The 21,634-nt window shown below is 45.7% G+C and overlaps 1 protein-coding gene and 1 long non-coding RNA gene across 4 annotated transcripts in view; one reads left to right on the forward strand and one right to left on the reverse strand.

Annotated features, from left to right (window-relative positions):
• Positions 1–963: 963 nt before the first annotated feature.
• Positions 964–14,088, reverse strand: LOC143662549 (uncharacterized). The gene is made up of 3 exons (XR_013165404.1): positions 13,404–14,088; positions 13,128–13,301; positions 964–2,085 (listed from the first exon to the last, which is right to left on the reverse strand). It is a non-coding gene; the product is annotated as an uncharacterized LOC143662549 (long non-coding RNA).
• Positions 14,089–14,603: 515 nt separating this feature from the next.
• RNF152 (ring finger protein 152) overlaps positions 14,604–21,634 on the forward strand; it is a 78,168-nt gene continuing 71,137 nt past the window's right edge. For 2 of the 3 annotated variants that reach the window (XM_077135321.1, XM_077135319.1), the window contains exons 1-2: positions 14,604–14,700; positions 15,837–15,965. The gene's annotated coding sequence lies outside the window, so the exon portion shown is untranslated. Of the gene's footprint in view, positions 14,701–15,646; positions 15,966–21,634 lie in introns of those variants that run through there. The other variant, XM_077135320.1, reaches the window with a different exon arrangement.

Genomic DNA, 21,634 nt, shown 5'->3' on the forward strand with positions numbered 1-21,634 from the left:
AGTGTGTGACATTTTCCTGCCTGAAGATCACAACAGCATACGGTAATGCGGTACCTTTAACTTCAGCAGACTCTCCCTGCTGGGGGTGTGTTTTAGACAGAGGAGAGGTTGTAGGCTAGCTTTAATGTTTCACTTTTCCAGACCCTGGGGTCTCAATTCATTGAGGGAGGGAATCCCCCTGAGCTGGGCCCCACCCCTCTCTCTGAGAAGGCACAGATTCCAGACAAGCTCTCAAACAAGCTTAATTCTGCCTATGCCTGGGACAGTTGGAGCCTGAGAAGCCTGCAGCTGTATCCAAAGGCAATTAAGCTATAGAAACACAGCCGCAAAAAAGAAAGAGAAAAATCCTTTTCAGAGCACAACCTTATTTCTCAGGTTTGCCAATCAAGAGCTGAAGTTGGTACGTTGCTCTGTGTATCTCCAGGTCCTATGTGCTCCCTCCTTTCCTTCAGGGTCCAGGCCCTTTCAAGTAGTATGTGCTATCCAACCCAAAAAACCTCTGTTTCTTTTGTTCTTTTTTCTTTTTCTGTCAGCCCTGCCTCTTCTGTGCTGGGGCTAAATCACCAACCTCTGCTTTGACTGGAGGTTCAGCTGAGCTGGGGGCCTATTTTTAGTAGTCAGAATTTGTGAATTAATTCCACAATTAGAGCTTAGTTGTGCTCAGCCCCTGCTGCTAGTAAAGTCTCTTTCCTTTCCCCTCTGAGATGCAGCCTGAGGGGGAGGGGCACTGGCCCCTGCAGCTTGGGGAACTCACAGGTCTGGTGGGCTCACAGCCGGTCCAGCTGGTCCAGACTGGGGTACGCTGTGTGTCTGGTCACTGATGTGGCCCCAGCAGTTGTCCTGTACTGTTCCTGGCTATTTACTAGCTGCTCTGGAGGACAAACTAAATCCCATACCTCACTAAGTCACCATTTTGGCACTCTCCCCTCAGCATTGTTATATGTGTTTATTTAAGGTGTTCCATTTTGGGGTAATTTATTACACAACAATCGATAACTATTACAGTGCAGAAGAGCATCACAAAGATGTGCAATGAAGATGAAAGGAAGGAGAGGTCACATCCACGTGGGAAGACCTCTCCAAGGAGATATGTGGCATAAGAGATGTCTTTCAGAGAACTGGGCAATTATGTGCAAATGGAGTAGAGAAGAAACATCTTAGGAAAAAGAACAAGGAGATGAAAAACTGAAGGTCATGTTCAGGGAATAAGGATAATCTCAGGGATTTGCAGCTATGGTGTAAGCAAGAAACTGGAGGGAGCTAAGGCAGGAAAGGTGGGCTGGTACTAAAACCCTTTAGTGAAACACCTTTATAGTTCCTTCTCACCCAAACCCCCGAGTACAGCTATTCTCCAAGTTTTTGTCCTTGGATCTTGTTCTAGTGTGCAAGCTGCTGGAATGCAATATACCAGAAACAGAACAGCTTTTTTTTTTTTAGAACAACTTTTAAAAAGGGGAATTGATTAAGTTGCAAGTTTATAGTTCTAAGGCCATGGAAATGTCCAAATTAAGGCACCAACAAGAGGTTACCTTCACTCAAGAAAGGCTGATGAAGTTTAGGGTTTCACTCTCAGCTGGAAGGGCATGTAGTGATGTCTGCTAGTTTTCTCTCCAAGCTTCTTGTTTCATGAAGCAACCCTGGGGGTGTCTTCCTTCCTCATCTCCAAAGGTCTCTGGTTATGTGGGCTCTCGTGCCTCTGAAGCTTTTTCCAAAATGGTTCCCTCTTAAAGGGCTCCAGTAAGCAACCCCGCCTTGAGTGAATGGAGACACAGCTCCATGGAAATCATCTAATCAAAAGTTACCACCTACAGTTGGGTGGGTCACATCTCCATGGATACAATTTTAAAAGTTCCCACCCAGTGATATTGAATGAGGATTAAAGGACATGGCTTTTTTGGGGGGTACACAACAGATTCAAACTGGCACAGACCTCTTCTCTTTCTTTACTCTGCTCCTTGGTGATCTCATCTAGAATTTTCACTAATTTCTACCAGGTTGCTTTAAAATCCAATCCAGTGGGTGGTGCAATGGCGGCTCAGTGGCAGAATTCTCACTGGCTGGAGATCCAGGTTCGATTCCTCGTGCCTGCCCATGCAAAAAAAAAAAAAGAAAGAAATCCAATTCAGGCTTAACTTCAGTGATTTGGTCTCACATCTCCAATTATTTGCTGTTCTTCTCCGCCTGCATATGCTACTAACATCTCAAATACTTCATTTCCTAAATTCATCTTCCCCTCCCATCATCCTCTGTTACCTGAAGGCCTTAAATCTCAAGGCTGTACTACTACCATTTGGCATCATCCAGGTTGTTCTTTCCACAGGCCACAAATCTGTGGCTAGTTATGGGATCTGAGAGGAAATCTCTCTCATGGAATTTTCCTAAGGACACAATTTAGTACAACTGAATGGAAGCTGGTGTATAATCCGGAGGAAGCAGTGTCTATATCACTACATTTAGAGCAAAACATACCCCCACATGCACACATTTGTTACCATGTGAAATGATTATTTTAGATCAAGCCTTTTCCTTTGATTCTAACCCTGAATGCAGCTGTTTACAGAAGTACTTATGTCCCTTCTCAACTGGTGAAAGGATGTCCTTGAGAAGGTTAGCCCTCAGGCTGAAAACCTTCCTAGCATGTTGGGCACCTCGATGCACTCAGTTAAGTCTTGTCGGTTCCATCGGGCCTCTGGCTTTGAGCTCTTCCCATCCGGTCAGGGCCCTGCTGCAGCTCAGAGGTTCCCAACCTGGCTGCAACAGGAATCCCTAGGGAGATTTTTAAAACTCCCTTCCCTGGGCCTTGCCCAAGACCAGTCAAATCAGAATACCTGGGGTAGGGCCTAGATGTAGGTCATGTTCAAAAGTCCGTCAGGTTATTCTGGTCAGAGGCTCTCCACCAGTGATGAGAAAAAGCATTGCCCGTGGATCTAATGATGGGCTGGTGTGGATGGACTCTTGAATTACTGTGCCCAGGGGAAATAACTTCCACTTTCTGAGAATCAGTTTTCAATTCTAGAAAATGTGATAATACATTCCTAGCAGGATTATGGAAGGAGCAAATGAAACAGTGGTGTGAAAAGGCATGATAACTAGGAAGCACTAGGTATTATCATTGTGATTAGACACTCTTTCTGCTCAGTCTACTTACACCTTTGTGTGGAGAGGCTCATAGCTTGCTGGCCGTGTGCTTGCCTCCAATTCACCTTACATGCTGTGGCCATTGCAGCTTTTCTGAATCACCCTTTTTCTCCTACCAAACGAAGTTCACTCTAGACCTTCTCAAAAGGAACCCAAACTACTTTTGTAAACTTGTCTTTGATTTTCTAAATACAGCTCATACGCTTCCCCCCACCACCCAGCCACCCAGCCAGCCAGCAAATGTCTGAGTTCCTATCATGCGAACGCATTGTGCTTAAAGGTGGGAAATTCACCCAGGTGAATTCAGGGTGCATGAAACAAGAGGCTGACCATCTAGTAGCCTGGAAAGATAGTTATTGTTAGTTAAATATAATCTCCAAAGACACCTTTAATTTTCCCATTGTTCTACCTCTGTATTCTCTAATGCAAAGGCATGCACAAGGCACACTGGTCCTCAAATAGCTCTTGAATGCGCCTTAGAAGAAGAACAAACATAATGTCATTTTAAGAAAACAGAATAACTGACATGTAGTTATTATATATGGTTGGCAGAGCTGGTTTTAGGGGCAGGTGGTCTGTGCTAAAAAGGCCTCACACTTGGTTTTATGCTCTGTCTTGACATCCTTAATAATTTTGGCACAGGAGCCCCCATATTTTCAGTTTTTACTAAGCCTGTAAATTATGTAGCCAATCCTGATAGTGGGTGATGATGTCTGATTCTTCATTTGTTCTATTTTTGTTTTCTTGTTTTAAAAAGGATTTGAGGCAGCTTAAGAGATGACTAAAACAGAAAAAAAAATACAATTTCAAAGTAGTTTTTAAATGAGGCAAAGGGGAAATAAGGTTCGGAAGGTAAAATGGAGCTGAGAACAAGTTTGTCACTAAGAAAGCACATCAGGAGGGTCACTTCGCCAGCTAGCAATTGCCCACAAATGTGGTTTTTGGCTTTCTAGCAGCCACTGTAAAGAGGCAGAAATGACCAGCTATAAGATTTTCAGTATCATGATCAGTGATGACGAAGAAGCACAAATATCCCTGGTGGAAAATTGTGGGAAATTCCCCTCGTGGGTCTTCGTAATTGGTCTCCAAGATGCCCCTTAGAGACCACGCCACTGCAACATCCTTACGGTGAGCCCAGCAGCAGGGGTCACGGGCCAGTTCCTTTAATGCCCCTCACCCCAGTGGCAACACACAATTCAGTAGCCTTGCTTAGCACAGAGACTTGCACGTGGGAGCAGCTCAAGGCATACGTGTCGAATGAATGAAAGAGTGAATGAATGCTAGGGGGTTCACATGAATCAGAGTAGAAGTCTTGCACTGGTGGTCCAACTTGATTCAGGGATAGATTTTAGAGTATTTTGGAAAATGGATAGGCTACGTATTCTTTAAAGACTCCTCCAAAAGAAATATTGTTCCTCTCTTTGTAACTGCATGGCAGTGAATTTGAAGTTTCTAATAATGTGATAACTAAAGACTATTCTTACTATGAAAATCAGAGCATATTTGTAATCGTAATATACTGGGATGGTTTCAGCTGCAAAGAGCAGAAAACAATACAAAACACCTTAAACAGCAAGGGGATTTATTATCTCACAAAATAAGGAACATCGAGAGAGAGAGCATTTTCAGGTTGGATGAACTCACAGGGAAAATGATATCATCAGCCCTGCTTCCTTCAGCCTCCTTCCCTCGCTTTAGCGTGTTTCCCTCATGGAAACTGCCCTGGCTGTTACACGGTGGTTGCTGCTGTGCTGATCTCACACGGATTAGGCAACACGCAACAGAAAAACAGAAAAGGAGCTGCTGCTTCTTTGTGCATGCCCTTTGGATAGTGAAGAACTCTTTCCTAGAAGCCCTCCAGCCGACCTCTCATGTCTCACTGTCGAGAACCGGACTGACCCCTAAACCAATCGCTGGCAAGAAAGATGGTGCCACCAGGAGTGACGAGTCAGGATTAGTCTAAGTCGGGCAGGGTGGGCTGGAGGCTGGAACAAAAGAAGGGATGTGTCTGCATGGAAGAAGAACAAATGCTGTTTTTTGTTTTTTTTTTGACTTTTAGAAAAGGGGAATTTAATAAGTTGCTAGTTTACAGTTCTAAGGTCAAGAAAATGTCCCAATTAAAACAAGTCTATAAATTGTCCAATCTAAGGCATCCAGGGAAAGATACCTTGGTTCAAGAAGGCCGATGAAGTTCAGGGTTTCTCTCTCAAGTGGAAGGGCACGTGGTGAACGCAGTCAGGGTTTCTCTCTCATCCGGAAGGCACATGGTAAACACAGTCAGGGTCAGGGTTCCTCTCTCATCTGGAGGGGCACATGGTGAATACAGTGTAGCTAACTTCTTCTCCTGGCTTCCTGTTTCATGTAGCTCCCCGGGAGGCATTTTCCTTCTTCATCTCCAAAGGTCACTGGCTGGTGGACTCTGCTTCTCGTGGCTATGTCATTCTGCTCTGCTCTCTCTGAATGAAATGCTGTTTTTACAGGCGATCAATAGGTCACAGCAAAGCCTGGAATCCTGATTAGAAGTCTGGTCCTGGGCAATTTATGTGTCTCAGAACCTCAATTTCCACAATCATGAACTGAGGGTAACAATACCCTCCTCAATTGAGATTCTGTGGGGATTAAGTGAGATAACGTTGGAAAGCACCTAGTAAAGCACTTTATGTACATGATTGCATTTAGCATGCTCTCATTACCGGCAACATAAAAAATGCTTCATAAATGGTAGCTATCATTATGTGTTTTCTTCTCCCAGAGATGTGAATGCACAGTTGCTCTACCATCTTCTTTAGCTTCCTCCTGCAGATGAGCACTCAGGAATAAACAACACCTAAATATTCCACTGTGGGTTGTAAAATTCAATCTTGTGTGAACTGGTGTTCTAGGGCAAGGACCTTTTGGGACAGAATCCATATTTTCCTGCAAAGCCCAGAGTGAGAATTTTTTTGTCAGTCCTTTACCTTACCCATACCCACCTCTCCCCATCTCTTTATTTTAAATGGATTTGGAAACAATCTTAAATCCACTTGGGCAGAGCTGCGGTAAAGGGATTGTAACAGGTTTGTGAAGAAACAACTTAGAGTTGATTCCCTGAGAGAGGACGCTGGAAGGGAGAACAGACTCCTGGTTGGTCATTTCAAATGAACATTTATTAAGCACCCACTGTATGCAAGGCATGGCCATTTCATTATGCATGATGCTGTGCGGTGTTGGGGTGTAGGGCAGATGAGGAGAATTAATGACAGATCCCATCTTGAGGGATCCACTGATGCCACATATATATGAGTGACCAACTCTGATGAAAGGCAGACTGCAGCCAGTGCTAAATAAAAGCACAATCAATGCTCTTAAGAGTGTGAAGAAGGTAAAAATGGACCTGGCTGGAGATACTGAGTGAGCTTTGAACGGAGACAAAGTCAGGGTAAGAAGCAGAGACGTAATCTTGGAAACTTTTAAAGTATCACATCTCCAGGGACCGCAATTATAAATGTAGGCCATGAGCTGCATACAAAAAGGTAGAAAGAAACTGAGAGTGAGGAGAGGAAGTAGCAGATTCATTTAAAATCTTGGGGGAGCTCTGGAGCCCAGCAGTTTTTTTTTTTTTTAAGAAATATTATATATACAAAAGAGCAATAAATTTCAAAGTACATTGTAACAAGTAGTTATAGAACAGATTTTAGAGTTTGATATGGGTTACAGTTCCACAATTTTAGACTAACAGAAGTATCAATACAATGATACAGCAGTCATACTCATTTGTAAAATCCTATTTTCTCTGTTAGAAATCCTCCTGCTTTGATCCTTCTCCCAGTCTTCAGGAGTATGTGGGCTCTATCCTTTCTAACTTTTTCATGTTGGAAAGGGGTGTCAATAATATGGGATAGGGGGTGGAACTAGTTGATGTTCTGGAGAGGCTGGCTCCTCTGGGTTTCAGGACTTATGTGGCCTAGGAACCCATCTGGAGGTTGTAGGTTTCTGGAAAGTAAACTTAGTGTGTGAAATTTTGTAGAATCTCAGATAGAGTCTGGGTGTTCTTTTGAGTTAACAGGAATGGTTTTGGTTGGGGGTTGGCAAACTGTGGTAATCAGCAGTATTTAGTTGAAGCTTGCATAACAGTAGTCTTCAGAATAGCCTCGCAATTATATTTGAGCTCTCTTAGTCATTGATACCTTATTTTTCCTGTTTTAGTCAGGACGGCATTGTCGATTCCACAGTGCCAGGGCCAGGCTCACCCCTGGGAGTCACATCCCACGCCACCAGGGATACTTTCACCCCTGGATGTCATGTCCCACGTAGCAGGGAGGGTAATGATTTTACTTGCAGACTTGGCCTTAGAGAGAGGCAACATCTGAGCAACAAAAGAGGTCCTCCAGAGGTGGCTTTTAGGCATACCTATAGGTAGCCTAAGCTTCTCCGCTATATACATGAGCTTCACAAGAGCAAGCCTCAAGATCAAGGGCTTGGCCTATAGACTTGGGAGTCCCTAATGTTTGAAACAGTACCAGGGGTTTCCTCAGTGGTAAAGCTTACAGCCCTGCAGTATTGAGAGCCACTGTGTGAGCTTAGAAGCCACTTGCTTACCATGAGCTAAAACGGGAAAGGCTTGACGAGACCGAGATGCATTTTAAGTTAGAGCAAATTAATTACCAGGATACCGTATTCTGTGAGAGGAATCTCAATGTAGCAAAGTACAAGGAAGTGCTCTGAGTTCAAGAGACCTAGTCATAGTTCATTGAGCAACTTAATTTCATAGGCATCAGTTTTCTCATTTGCAAAGCAGGGATGGTGATATTACTTAAAGGGTTCTTTGGAGGATGAATGGAAATACTACAGGCCATAGTAAGTGACACTGTCTGGTATTCAGGCTCAACTAAATTCACTAATGAAAAGAGAGTTATTCTAATCCCTAGATTTTGGACATAGTTGATATCCTGCAGTTCCTTTGTCCTACAGCAGAATATTTTGTGTTCTTTAAAACAGTCCAATATGGGAACATGCCAGACTGCTGTGGACTCTAAATAGAGTTATGAAGATATTGGAGGAAAAAGTTGAGAATGGAGTGTGCATGTGTTGGGGGTGGGGTGAGGTGCTTTACTCTTCCACCACCACTACCCCTCCCTGGGAAGGGAGGTAACTCATAGCAAAGGAAAGATGTAAACATAAGAAGGGGTAGAAAGTATGTGGAGAACCTGCCATTTGGCATTATCCTATGCTGTCCTCTACAAGGGTCTGACCGCTGAGGAATATCCAGAGACTGCTGCTTCTTTTCTTGACCACCAGGGGGGTGCCATGACTAGATCCTGTAGATCCAGAAGCAATGAAAATCCATGTTTGGTTCCTTTGAGTTTGACTGATTAGGGAAGGAGTGGCTGAGAGAAGAGACAGTAGAGAGAAGGGGTTGGGTGACGCCTAGGACCTGGGAGAGGGATAGGGGTACAAGATCGTCTTAGGTAAGGGGCAGGCTAGGGATGGAGCACAGCAGAATGGCTCAGAAAGGGAATCTTGGCCGGCTTCTGTAGACCAGCAGGGCAAGGCACTGGATTCTGGATTCAGGTCTTACAAAACGATGCTGGATCTTTCTCGTTCTTTCATTCCTTTTCTCTTGTCTCGAAGTTGTGCCATTCCACTCTCTGCTTGGCAGCTGGCCAGATGAGGGGAGGAGCCAAGCAGATGCTAGCAACCTGACCCCTGATGGGAAGGAACATCAGGGAGGAGGGTAGGAACTGTGATGGATAAGAAGGTAAGGGTGCTCCTCAAGAGAAAGAGCACAGGACAGACCATGGTGAGGTGAGGGACGGGGGTGGGAGTGGAGCTATCCTTTCCAGGCCTTCCCTGGCTGATCAAAAGTGGCTACTCCAATCAATTAGGCAGTGAGAATACTGTCTCATGGCAACTGTACAAGGACTGGGGTTCAGTTTATAATGATTACCCTCTACCATATTTAAAACAAAGACACCAGCAATTTACTCACAGATGTGAGGCTCCTATTTAACCTCAAACTGTACAAACTTGATAAAAAAACAACAAACACATGCAATTGAAGTGGGTATCCAGAGGAAGTTGGCATAATAGAGCTGACATTCAGCCAGGACACACCAGAATGGGCATATTGATTATTTATGACCATCATCTACACTGATTGGTGGATATCATGCCTCCGGCTTGTTAAATACATTAACTGCCTCCTTGGGCCATGGTCACACAACTCGAGCCAGCTGTTCTGGAATATCTGCTGTACATCAAAGATGCAGTATTTTTATAAAGTAGAGATGGCTTCGTCCAACCCATCACACTGTGAGAAAAACAATCTGGTTATTCCTATTAAAACTCTATGGAGTTTTCAAAACACTTCAGCATTTTGTTCCAGACTAGGCTTATTGTCCTCAAATAGGTACTTTGTACTAAATAGGTAAAAATTAGACAATGTTCCATATACAGTACCTTTCTCACTCAGAACAATTTACCAGAATAATAAGTCTGTTGGGGCCGATTTATGTGGCACTCCAAAATAAAAACCAATTTTGAAATGTGTACTATCTTTACAATCACTATTAGTAAACTATATTAGAATATGGAGGCCAGAAATATATACTTTAAGATGGCTAATATCACATGAGGGAAAAGTAAATTTGCAAATCAATTAGGTCTAAACATCTATTAAGAAGGATGAAAATGCGTTGGTTAAAGGTTCCTCTTTGGCTTATCATTGACAGCATGTGAGAGTCATCTAAATACGGAATCCTATAGCAACATTTCAAAGCAATTTCATTGAGGAATAATTTACATACCATAAAATGCACTCCTTTAGGTGTAGAATTCAGTGCTTTTTAGTAGATTTATTGGGTTGTGTGATTATCACCATAATTCGGTTTTCAACGCAATTTTTTTAAAAAGCAGTTTTATTGAGATAGAGTCAAAGACCATACAGGTGATCCAAGGTGTACAATCAGTGGCTTTTAGTACAATCACAGAGTTGTGCATTCACTACCACAATCAATTTTAGAGCATTTTCATTCCTCCCAAAGAAAAGCCCCAACCCCTTAGCAGTCACCTCTCATCCCTCTATCTTTCCCAGTCCTTCATAACCACTAATCTATTCTGTCTCTATAGATTTATTTATATTTAAGGAATGCTAAAATATTATTGTTAACTATGGCCCATAGTTTGCACTAGTTGTATATTTTCCCATATACCACCCTGTTATTAACACCTTGTACAGTGATGTACATCTGTTATAGTTCATGAAGGAATGTCTTATATTAGCACTATTCACCACAGGCATCATCCCCCACAGGGTTTGCGGTGTTAAATACTCCCAGGTTTTACTGTTTAGTTTTTCTTCTAGTAACATACATAACCTAAAACTACCCTTTCACCCACATAATTCAGCACTATTAATTATACTCACAGTAACATGCTACCATCACCTCTGTCCACTTCCAAACATCAACAATCAACCTAAGTAGAAATTCTGCACAAATTAAGCATCGACTCCCCATTCTCTATCCCCATTCCATCTCCTGGTAACCTACAATACAGATCCCAACTTTATGAGTGGGCTTATTATACTTAGTTCCTATTAATGAGGCCATGCAAAATATTTGTCCTTTTGTTTCTAGCTTATTTCACCCGACATCATGTCCTTCAGTTACTCCTACATTGTTGCATGCATCAGGGCTTCATATCTTCTTATGGCTGAGTAATATTCCATTGTGTGTACATATACCACAATTTGTTTAGCCGTTCATCAATTGCTTCCATCTTTTGGCAATTGTGAATAATGCTGCTATAGAACATCCATGTGCAAATATCTGTTCGTGTCTCTGATTTTGGCTTTTCTGGGTAGAGGGATTGTGGGATCATGTGGCAATTCTATATTTAGCTTCCTGAGGAACCACCAAACTGTTTTTCACAGTGGCTTCATCAGCAGTGAATGAGTGTTCCTATTTCTCCACATCCTCTCCAACATTTGTATTTTTCTGATTTTTAAATAGTGGAATAGGTATGAATAGTAATTCTAGTAGATGTGAAATGATACCTCCTTGTGGTTTTGATTTGCATTTCCCTAATTGCTAGTGATGTTAAATATCATTTCATGTGCTTTCTGGCCATCTGTATTTCCTCTTTGGAGAAATATCTATCCAAGTCTATTTGTTAATTGGGCTGTTTGTCTTTCTTGTTGTTGAGTTGTAGGATTTCTTTATATATTCTGGATATTAAACCCTTATCAGATATGTGGCTTCCAAATATTTTCTCCTATGGCATAGGCTGCCTTTTCACTTTCTTGGCAAAGTCCTTTGAAGGACAGAAGTTTTAAATTTTGATAAGTTCCATTTATCTATTTTTTCTTTTGTTGTTTGTGCTTTGAGTTAAAGTCTAAGAAACCATTGCGTACCACGAGATTCAAGATGCAATTTCTTTTTTTTTTTTTTTTTTTTTTGGGTGCATGGTCCGTGAATGGAACCCGGGTCTCCCACATAAAAGGCAGGCATTCAAACCACTAAACTACCCGTGCACCCAAGATGCAATTTCAATATGTAAAATTCAAACATATCAAACAGAAAACCCATCCTCATTATTGGGTTGGATTAAAATCTTTTGGGGTCTTAAGCACTGAACAGGGTTTGTTTGCTTCCTTATCCCAATTCCTCACCCTTCCTCCCTAGCATTAGGTGCTCAGGGTACAGAGCTGAGAACAATTATGAAGAGATCATCACATTCTACTGTGGCAGTGTCATGGGGGGAGGGGATGATGGGATCACATTTATCTCAGCCCCACCCAGAGTCTCGAGACTTAAGGACTCAGCTCAATGCACGTTTATTGGGCACCTGTGTTCCATGCTGCAGGTACAGAGATGAGTAAGAGCTCATCCCTGCCCTGTTCTAAACAGCTTTAATTCAACTTCATGCATCTCAGCATCAATCAGTATTGCTGGTCTGACGAACCTTGTGACCCAATACCTGTTATCTAGACCTTTGTCTGTGGTTAAGTACAGGTCAAATTCTTGCAAGCTCTTCTGATAACAATGTTTTCTTACTTATTGGCATTGCTTGCTCCCTCCCTTCACACTCTGAAGGAACTTACCTATTCTGGTTGACTTTCGATGGCTGCTCATCTAAAATTTCTACTCTCCTCCAACACATAAACTTCATAACTCCTTTTCCTGCTTTATTTTTTTCCCCTTAGCATTTGCCACTCTCCAAAATGCGATTTACTTTATTTCTTTATTATTTTGTTTATTTTCTGTTCCTTCCTTAGAATGCATGTTCAGTGAGGGCAGTAATTTGGGTGTTTTCTTCTCTGTCAAGTACACAGGGTCAGGTTCCCAGTGTGGTGTAGTCAGACTCAATGGAGAGTTGTCAAATGAATTCATGATTAGCTAGATCTTTATCTTGTTCCCCAGGGCTTGAGAACATGCTCAGAACCTTAGTTATTCAAGACCTGGGCTGCTGCCTCTAGCCCATTTCACTCCCACACTTGCCTGAAGACATTGCTGCTGGCTTTCTCCCCTCCTTCAAATGCTGTGTGGTCCCCCCAGCTTCCTGCAATCGCCTCCTGAAGAATCTGTTTCTGCTTGTTATTGCTTGTTCCTCCACTGATGCAAACTGTTCCTGCTGGCCTGGGTTTTGGCCCCTAACTGCTCTTAGGAACTGGCCTCTCCCAGTCTGCCCCAGTTAATTACCCTTCTCTGTGTGATGGCTTTACAAGACAGGACAGAATGCAGAACACCCATGAGACTGTGAGAATTAAAATACATGCTGCTGGATATGAATGACTGAGTTTGGAAGAGATGACCCCATACCATCCTTGGATGCTCGAATCCTCTAAAGAACTGTTTTGAAAGTAACTGAAAAAGAGTTCAGACATTTGGAATAATTCCGTATCCCTGAAATTAGCTTCTTATGAGGAGTCTTTGAGATCAGTCTTTTGCATGAGCATAATATTTCTAGGATAAACTTTCCTAGTAAAATCTCGGGGCATTATAACTCACCTCCTTCATTCCAAGCTTCTGGTCGATATCATGGTTTTCCATGCTTTCATGAGCTTCTCAAAAAAAAAAAAAAACTGAAGACTAGTGTATTCTACAGCGAGATCACCTTAGGTTTTTAAAATCCACAGGATATTGATACAGCTCTCACTCCTGTGAGGTGTACTGAAAAGAAGGCTGTAAATTTGCAGAACAAATGGACAGAGGTTAGCGATGTGACTAGAGGAGGCAATACCTTAATTGGGATCCCAGAAACCACTGATACCCATTGAACTTTACCTGCCTTCCAGGGGCCGATTTCCTAAAAGTGCTTTATTGACTGCACATCTGGCAATGCCATCAACAAGTTGTATCAGTGGGACAGGAAAGAAATGGCCGCTGAGTAAAGCACGGATTTTAGTAGGTCATAGAGAGCCCCTGTAGGTTCATTGGGTTTCCTTTTCTCCTAATGATCTTAGCAGAGGTTTGGGGAAAGGTGACCGGTTGTTCTTTCCTTGTGGCTCCAAGAGTCATGGGACATAAAGCTAGGTCTATTCCAGCAGCTGGGGAAAGGACTGTCTGCTAGGCTGGGCGATTTAAGGACCATCCAGTGGAGGCTTCATAGTGGAGACCCGGTAAAGTTAGCAGGCTTAACCCTACCAGAGAGTCACAGGATACAGCAATAGGTTTTCACTCTGCATAAAAATCCTTCAAAAGGCATCAGAGGGCGTGGAAACCATCGTCGGCGACCTCCATTCTTTCTTTTTTTGCAGCTGAACTCAAGAGGCGAGGAAATCATTTCTTCGGGCTCTCTTGAGGGCACAAGACTCTCTAGGCAGGTCCCCCGAGGTTTGAGGGCGGGGACTGGGGCGGGCGCTTCCAGGTAACCTCCAGGCACTTCCCTGCTGCCCGCGCTCCCCGCACCCTCGCGAGGGGCTCCCCACCTCCCCCGCGCGGGACCCCGCCCTTGGCCGCATACGGCCAACTTTTAAGGGCAGCCAAAAAGTATCTGCCGTGGCGTGGATGCTGGGCAGCTTCTGGAGTCGCGACGGTCTAAAGCCCTCCCTCGCCCGGGTCCGCCAGCCGCGGCGCCCACCGCCGCCTCAGCCCTCCCCAGCTGCGCTCGGCCTCGGCTCGCACCTGCCTCCGGCCCGCGGCCCGCGGGGAGCCCACGTCGAGGTCCTGGCCGCGGCGGGCGCTCGGGGCCCTAACCCCGGGGGAGGCTGGCCATTCCTGACCGACAGACGGACAGCCCGGGCCCGGGGGTGGCGGGGAGGGGGAGGAGCCGCCGGGGAGGGGCGGTGCCGCGGGGAGCGGAGCCCGGCCTCCCGCCCCCACCCCTCGGGGCCGCGGTCGCGGCCGGGACACAAAAAGCTCCCGCTCGGCGCGGAGCGTCTGGCGGCGGCGGCCGTCCCCGAACGCGAGGGCGGGCGCGTGGGGGCGCTGCCCGGGGTCGGACGCGGGGCGGGGGACGCCGGGGCCGCCGCGCTGCCCGCGCCCGCTCCGCAGCAGGAGGCCGGAGGAGCCCGCGGGCGCCGGGACCACCCCGCGATGCCGCCGCCTCTGTAGGGTGCGCCCCGGCCCGCTGCGGAGGAAGGTCCGTGAGTTTCGGTTTGTTTCGCTGCTCTGCTCCCTCCCGGGTCGGGGTCACAGGGAGGGGCGCGAAGGGATGCCTGCGCCCTCGGGGCGGGCTCCCTCGGGGGCCGGGGACGTGGGAAAAGGGAGCTGCCGCCTGCTTATTTGGGGGGGGGTGTGTGTACCCCGGGCATCCGGGCGCAGGGGTCCCCGGAGTGGCGTTTCTCCCGAGCGCCGGCGGAGTGGGGCGGGCGGAGGGCGCTGGCGGCGGCTTTGCAGAGTCCTCGGATGCCCCCTGGAGCTCCGGTCCCTGGGAGCCCTCCGCGTGCCCGCGCCGCGCGCCCCCGCCGCGCCCCCACCCCGCCCAGCTCCCCCACGCGACCCCACCTGGTCCCCGGTTGGTGCGCCTTGCCCACCCCCCCGGAGTTGTCCTGGCGCGCCCCTCTGCATCGTCGGGGCCCCTCCCGGGAGGAGGGAGTGCAGTGGCGGGCCAGATGTTGGGGTCTTTTGTGCGGACCCTCGCGCGGGGGGCGCTCGCTCCTGGAAGGGCAGCGGCAGGACAAAGCAGGCTGGACTCCTGGGGCGCTGCTGGGGAAGCGGCGGTCCCCGCGTCCCGCCTAGGGTGGGGGTGGGGGTGGGGTGGGGGAAGCTCTGGGCAGTTTGGGAAAGAGTAGAGAAATCGGCCAAACAGTGACGGGGACTTGATGAGGTGGAGGGCAGGCAGCGAAAGCAGGGGAAAGGATGCCCGCGAATGCAGCGCTGCTCGGACTGTCTGGGTGGGTGACTAGGCGCCCCGCATTCCCTCTCAACCGGGGTTACCTCGTTTATCTCGCTAGTGTGTGTTTGCCCCAAGATGCTATTCTCCACCTTCTCCATTTCTTTCTTTTTGAGGGATTCTTTTTGAGTCGCTAGTAGAGGCTCTACCACCGGAGGAGAACTTGGGGCGGGGGACACTGCAGAGGAGAGGAGGAGGTGGTTATTTAAACCACGGAGACAATTAGGAAACGTCACGCCCCTTTCTCGGCCGCCAGCTCTCTATACCTCGGCCACCCTGCGTCGCCAACTGCGCGCCCACACCACCGCCGCTGGCCCGGGAGCAGGCTGTGCTTGCTTTCTCTGCTGCGCGTATCTAACCCTTCTGCATGTATTTCACTGCAGGCTGAACAAAGCTCGGTCTCAATCGTGCTGTGCTTCCTGCTTGCCAGCGTCTTGCCTTCCAAAGGCGAACCATTTCCACTTGATGTCATCACGCAGCAGGGGGTGAAAGGGACTCAATGACAGATTCAGGTAACCACCAAAAATCTGGGTAGCTGCCTTGGGTATCTCTGGGTCATTTGGGCAAAGAGTGTTTGCACAGGGCTGTTTGGGTGGTATCTGCACCAGCAGTGTTCTTATCTGTGTGGAGTGGGGGCTGCTGAAACTCCTGGTTCAGAGAAAGAAATTGCAAATGACTTGAAACCTTCCTTTTGAAGAAGTCAACGGGGGCAGGGTGCTTTATGGTTGCATAAATTCTGGCTGGTTTCCTTCACTGGAAAATGTGATATAATCAACACACAAGGCAGCTGAATCCGAATGTTGGGTTGAAGCTATGCCTGCTTTTTTATCTGTAGTCATATATTCTGGCTTCGGTCTATAAGTGGGATATTGTCTGTTGAAAAGGTACCATTTTAAGGTTGATTATAAATTTGATCAGTGCTCATTTAAGAGCCTTGGTCAAATGTAATGACCTTCTTATGAAATGATGTCTCTTGCCTACCCCTTTAGTGTAATAGTGTTTGTCATATCGAGAGAGAGAGACAGACGCGCTGGCAGTTAAGTTACCGGGAGGTGGAAGGGAGACTGTGGGGAGCAGAAAGAACAGAGAAAAGAGCTATAGTTAAGTTTCCATTTATAGAGCCATGAACCATTAGGCTCTGGTTCTGCATTTTATCTTTAGGTGGTTGGTTCTCTTCCAAAAATTCTGGCCTATTCTTTTCTTTCCAAGGATAGATCTGTTTTGATGTCAGTTTAACCAGATCTGGGGTTACCTTGGTAGAATGTGATGGAAACGTAACCTTCAGACTTGTCGGGACTCTCGGCACTTGCAGATTTCTCCTAGAGGGAGAGGGCAGAGTCCTGTGCTTCCTGCACAAGTAGCGGGGGCTAAGGTCGGGCATAAGAGGAGCCCCAGGTTTTCTCATCTGAAGATGGGGAATGCTGAGTGTGGGAGGCTGCTGGTGCTTTCTCTTGCACTGCAGTAAAGGTATCACGGTATCTGTGGCAGTCTCTCTTCACTGTTTTTATTTTGTCCCAAATCCTCGAATAATAAAGCAAAAAAAAGAACAAACAACTTCAAAGATTCGTCATTCACCTGTAGGGTAGTTTTGTTTTGAAAGGTGGCTTTAAAAAACATAAGTGACACTAGCATTTATCCTTCTGCTCAGGACTTGGCAGTCACTAGGACTAGGCAAGTTACCTGGTCCCAGCCGGAACAAAGGCCCCCGTTTTGGAAAGGTCTGATTATTAATATAGTGATGGGATAGAGAGATTTGGACGAGTAATTTTTCACGTCGGCAGTAATGCTGGGTGTGTACTCTTGCTGTGAGAAGAAAAGCCACGTGATGGATAATAGGAGTGTAATAATGCAATAGAAACAAAGGGTGTGGTTTTATTAAATAGAACAAATAAATACCTCACATACAGAATTCCACATGGGAAAACAGCTGCCTGCACATGTAAATGCATGTCCAAGAACAAAGATCGCCACAGTGCTACGTTCAGTTTCATTGTGGTTTAATTGTATACAGTAATACATTGCAATAAAGTGATGTGCTGATATTTAATTTTTTTTTTTTTTTTCTTTTAAGAAACAGGCTGTCCACTCCCGGAGGGCTGCTCTAGTGTGTTTGGCTTTAGGTTGGAGGAGCCCTGGAGGTTATTTAACCTCAAGTACCCAAATCTTTTCTACAGTGTGCATTAATTCATTCAGCAGCCGTCTGTCTGGCACCAGGTAGAAAAAGGCTCTGTGATAGATGCCCAGGGGTGGGGGGCACAGACACAAAAATGAACCCCCTCAGGGAGCTGACTGATGGAGAAGTGATGGCCCGATTCTAATTCAGTTCAGTGGAAGCTAGAGAGAGAGGAACAAAGAGCAGTCTTGGACTTCTGAGGAGGAAGGAGCACGCCTGCCATATATGGTCATCCAGCCTGGACTTGAATGCTTCTTTCATTGGGGAGCTCACTCCTTAGTGGCCTGTTGTCAGGAGATGGCCTTTTCTTAGCCTTTAAATTCTTTTGCTGCTGTTTGAGCTGAACACCACATGAATCATCATTTAGTTTTCATTGCTAATTCCCTCAGTTGAATGCATCTTTCCTGTCAGCACCCTCAACTTCTTAAAGTATTGATCAGTCCTTGCTGCATTTGACTTTTGAAACAAATTCTGATTTTCTGTTTTATCTGACTTAGGAAACAGGTTGGAGGAGGGGTGATGTTTCTTTTACAGATTTCTCTCTTATTCCCTTTTTAAAAATAGTGATTTATTAGCAATCCAGGTTAGGTTATGCTGTAGTTACAACCTCCAAATTGCAGTGACTAAATATAATGCTTTTCTTTACGGTGCTGCTTGTCCACTTTGTGGTTGGGAGGTGGGCTTTCCTCTCTAGTTCAAGAACCCAAATTGGTGGAGGCTGGATCCTGACATGTGGTTATCAGATCCCTGCAGCTTTGGAAAGGAATCTAGCAATTACATGATCTGGCCCAGAAGTGACTTAACATAGCTTTGGCTAGAACTCGTCACATGTTCCCATTCAACCACAGTTCAGTATTTCTTGGGTTGAGAAAGGGAGAACTGGATATCGGTGAGCAACACTAGTGCCTTCCCCACGTGATGTGGCCCAGGTGAGGTTATGAAGGACGCCCCCACAGTGCCTCACTCAGCTTCGTAGCGAGCAGGTGCTACCCAAGTATTTATTGAACAAATTATTAAAGAATTCAGTGCTATGCCAGCCTTTTATGTACTAATCTGTAGGTTTCTATTTATTAATATAATCGTATGCTGGTCATCAAATAAAAAATTATAATTCTCTGACTTTTCTATTGTTCTCCTCCGGTGGTAGAGCCTCTACTAGCGACTGTAATCCCTCAAAAAGAAAGAAATGGAGAAGGCGGAGATAACATCTTGGGGCAAACACACACTAGCGAAATCAACAAGGTAAACCCGGTTGAGTGGAAATGTGGGGCGCCTAGTCACCCGCCCAGACAGACCCAGCATTTTTTGAATAAGTGCTTTCTCAAGTGGCAAGCCAGTAGATGTTTCCAGGGCTAATGCTAGGAGGTGCCATGCTTAGCGTTATATAATGGAGAGATATTGTTTCTATACTTCTTCTCTTACCATCTGCCTCCTTATCTTAGACTTTCTGAGTTTGTTTGGAACAACCTAGGAGAGAAAAAGAGGGACATTGGGACTGGAGTCACCCAGGAGAGGCCCTGGCAGCAGAGACTACAAGAAAACAGAGAAGATCCAGAGGGGGCAGGTAAACATTTAGGATAGGCTTGGATCACCCTCTGGTTACTTTGATGTTTAGATAAGTTGCTTTATTGAAGGCAGTTTAGAGGTTTTCCTTGCCACAGGACTAAGCATGCCCAGAGCGGGTGACCCCCGTGCCTCCATCAGCAGCCATGTCAATGAGGAGGGGGTAAGTTTTAAAGCCTTTCTTACCACACTCTCTCTAAGGGAGCTGTGGTACTAGGCGTTGCATGGGGCTATGGATTAAGCAACTGGTGGCTACCAGAGAGATTCGCTCTGGGATGGGCTGGCTGCTCATGTAGTTTGGTTCATCTTGTAAGAGATACATGCACAGATTGAAAGTTTTAGGATTTGCTGAGTACTTTAAATACAAGCATGACATTTAGTGCAACAGTGTTGCTTCTGGCTCAGTAATCACCTTGAGGAAGTCATTTTTATAAGGACAGCTGGCCAGAGAGAGAGAGAGAGAGAGAGGTAGTTTGGTTAACAGCCTATGCTAAGTTTCCCCAAATCACAACTGAGGCGCCATCAATAAGGGCCTAAGAACATAGAGGCACCTCTGATCCCAGCTTCACTTGAGAGACAAGATATTGCCCCCAAAGGGGTTTTAAATTGGAAGGTGAGCAGCTGGGAGACCAGCAGGGAGGACCAGATGTAGATCATTCAAGGAGAACCAATTCAGGAGGCCTGGGGTTGGTGAGGCCCAAACGGAGCCTGAGGGAAAATTAAGCCCTCAAGGGGCCTTAGCCTTGAAATATATTTGGGAGGCTCCAAAATATATTTCAATGTTTTGCTTGGCCTCAGCCCCTACTCCTTAACTGTCATGACAAAGTTGGCCTTTCAGGTGGTGGACACTTGGAGCAAATGTGGTTTCTGGCACTGCCCGGTGCAATGTCATGGAAACCAGAGTATAGGAAGGTGTTGGTTTTCCTGGTCCTTCTCCCCTAGCTTTGTGAGTTACAGTGTGCCCTAGCTGTCTGCCTCAGTGGTGGAAATCAGAATTTGGAGAAGATAAATATGTATTTTATGTTCAAGGTATTTCTCTCTTTGGTTGACTTACTGGCATGGTAAGATCTAGAGGTGGTTGAAATCTGACCTACATCTCCTGGGGTGGTTTTCCAGGCCTGTGATTTCCTCCCTGGACCACATATGGTTGCTGAGACTGGAGTGCATTTTTTGTGAGGTTGGGGGGTGGGTATACAGCCCATCATCTACTGTCTATAATCTTGAAAGTAGAGTGGATAAGTGGAAAAAGATGCATTCTTTACCACTTGATTTAGTAATTCTTGCATAGATAAAACTCACTGCAAAATCTGGCATGGTGAAACCTTAGTCTAGCATCACCTGGGCTTCCCGTAGTATCAGACTTGCATTCGGAGAAGGGATTGATCAAACGCAGACCTGCCGCTGGTAGGGACAAGGTTATGGAGAAGTACATAAGTACATACATATGTAGAAGGAATCTACAAATGCTGTGTTCTGGCCATGTGTTTTCTGTTTCCCCCGCTCATTCCCACCTACCAACTAAGTACAACTTTTCTGTCTTGTAAATCCAGATTATCATACATACTGCACTCCTCCCTGAGCTTCTACCAGAATCGAGATTTTGCTAAAAGTGTTGATAGACACCTTGGAACTAGGGAGCTTTATTATTAATATCGTTATTCAGCTCGTTAGCAGATTAACTGTCTCTCCTGAGTGATGGGAATAGTTCGCACATATCCCTTAATTTCCATCCCCACTAACACATCCCTAACTAAGAACCTTATTTCATGCTGGGCTCATAAGTGGCCACCCTTACCTCCAGGCTTTCCCAGTCCCAGGCCACATTACAACATAGTTATTAATAGGGCAGTAGGCTATTTTAATCGTCAATTTCCTAGCCTAATAACCTTCAGTGGTTCCTGCTTTTTTGGGATGAGCTCCACATTCTTAAGTATTTTAAGTTTTTCCCAACTTGTTCCCTTCCTTGTTCCCTTCCTTCCAACCTTGGCTTTCCCTGTGGCTGACTTTAAAACAGCATAGTAGCAGCTATAGTTCCCCATGGATCCTCCAAGCTTTCTCATAGCCTCTTGGTTAATTTCGGCGCATTCTCTGGCCTAGACTGTCCCTCCTCTTCCTCTGCTCACATCTCAACTTAGTAAATGGCTCAGTTCAGCCCTTATCTCTTCTGAAAGGCCTTAGCCTTTAGCAATCTCTCACTCCTCCATAGTTCTCTGGCAGAATTGCTGCCATACCTCCGTTCATCATTCATTCATTCAACAAAGGGCACTAATCATAGCTTGTCTTGTATTATGGTTGGAACATCTTTTCCTGTCTGTTTAATTGCCAACAACAGAAACCTACTCATTCACGTTCACATAACAGGAAGTGTATTGAAATGACGTCCCAGGACATATTTTGTCATTACGCCACATAGCACAGGAGTCCTGGTGGATGTGATCCTACCGG

Source organism: Tamandua tetradactyla, chromosome 18 (assembly GCF_023851605.1).
Source record: "Tamandua tetradactyla isolate mTamTet1 chromosome 18, mTamTet1.pri, whole genome shotgun sequence".
Lineage (NCBI taxonomy): Eukaryota > Metazoa > Chordata > Mammalia > Pilosa > Myrmecophagidae > Tamandua > Tamandua tetradactyla.